Raw genomic sequence first — 1,797 nt, 5'->3', positions numbered from 1 at the left:
TATCTATGCCCCTAACATGGGAACAGCTAATTATATAAGCCAATCAATAAACAAAATAAAGATATATATAGATAGTAATACATTAATAGTAGGAGACCTCAACACTCCATTCATAGCAATGGACAGATCATCTAAGCAGAAAAATCAACAAGGAAACAAGAGCTTTGAATGACACATTGGACCAGAGGGACTTTGTAAATAAATACAGAACATTCCATCCTAAAACAACAGAATATTCGTTCTTCTCGAGTGCACATGAAGCTTCTCCAGAATAGACCACATACTGGGTCACAAATCAGGTCTCAACTGATACCAAAAGATTGAGATTATCCCCTGCATATTTTCAGACCACAATGCTGTGAAACTGGAATGCAACCACAAGAAGAAATTTGGAAGGAACTCAAACACTTGAAAGTTAAAGAGCATCTTGCTAAAGAATGACTGGGTCAACCAGGAAATTAAAGAAGAACTTAAACAATTCATGGAAACTAATGAGAATGAAAACACATTGGTCCAACTATGGGATACTGCAAAGGCGGTCCTAAGAGGGAAATACATAGCCATCCAAGTCTCTCTCAAAAAATTAGAAAAGTCCTAAATGTACAAGCTAACCTTACACCTAAAGGACCTGGAGAAAGAACAGCAAATAAGACCTAAACCAAGCAAAAGAGAAATAATAGAGATTAGAGTAGAAATCAATGAAATAGAAACTAGAAGAACAGTAGAACAGATCAATGAAACTAGAAGCTGGTTCTTTGAAAGAATTAATAAGATCGATAAACTACTGGCCAGACGTATTCAAAAAAAAAACGGAAAGGACCCAAATTAATAAAATAATGAATGAAAGGGGAGAGATCACGACTAACACCAAGGATATAGAAACAGTTATTAGAAATTATTACCAGCAACTATATGCCAACAAATTAAGCAATCTAGAAGAAATGGAAGCATTCCTGGGAACTTATAAACTACCAAGACTGCAATAGGAAGAAATAGACAATCTGAACAGACCAATAACCAGAAAGGAAATTGAAGCAGTAATCAAGAACCTCCCAAAAAACAAGAGTCCAGGGCCAGATGACTTCCCAGGGAAATTCTACCAAACATTTAAGGAAGAGATAATACCTATTCTAATGAAGCTGTTTCAAAAAATAGAAATAGAAGGAAAACTTCCAAACTCATTCTGAGGCCAGCATTACCCCAATCCCAAAACCAGACAAAGACCCCATCAAAAAGGAGAATTACAGACCAATATCCCTGGTGAACATGGATGCTAAAATACTCAACAAGATTCTAGCCAATAGGATCCAACAGTACATTAAAAGAATTATTCACCACGACCAGGTGGGATTTATTCCTGGGATGCAAGGGCAATTCAACATTTGCAAATCAAACAACCTGGTAGAGCACATCAATAAAAGAAAAGACAAGAACCATATGACCCTCTCAATTGATGCAGAAAAAGCATTTGACAAAATACAGCATCCCTTCCTGATTAAAACTCTTCACGGGTGCCTGGGTGGCTCAGTTGGTTAAGCAACTGCCTTCGGCTCAGGTCATGATCCTGGAGTCCCTGGATCGAGTCCCACATTGGGCTCCCTGCTCGGCGGGGAGTCTGCTTCTCCCTCTAACCCTAACCCCTCTCATGTGCTCTCTTTCTCTCTCTCTCTCAAATAAATAAATAAAATCTTAAAAAAAAAAAAAACTCTTCACAGTGTAGGGATAGAGGATACATACCTCAATATCATAAAAGCCATCTATGAAAAGCCCACAGCAAATATCATTCTCAATGGGGAA

The sequence above is a fragment of the Leptonychotes weddellii genome, chromosome 3, assembly GCF_054177405.1.
Source record: "Leptonychotes weddellii isolate Sample4059 chromosome 3, ASM5417740v2, whole genome shotgun sequence".
In the NCBI taxonomy this organism is placed as follows: domain Eukaryota; kingdom Metazoa; phylum Chordata; class Mammalia; order Carnivora; family Phocidae; genus Leptonychotes; species Leptonychotes weddellii.
The sequence above is the reverse complement of the archived record's forward strand: the minus strand, read 5'-3'. Positions refer to the sequence as shown.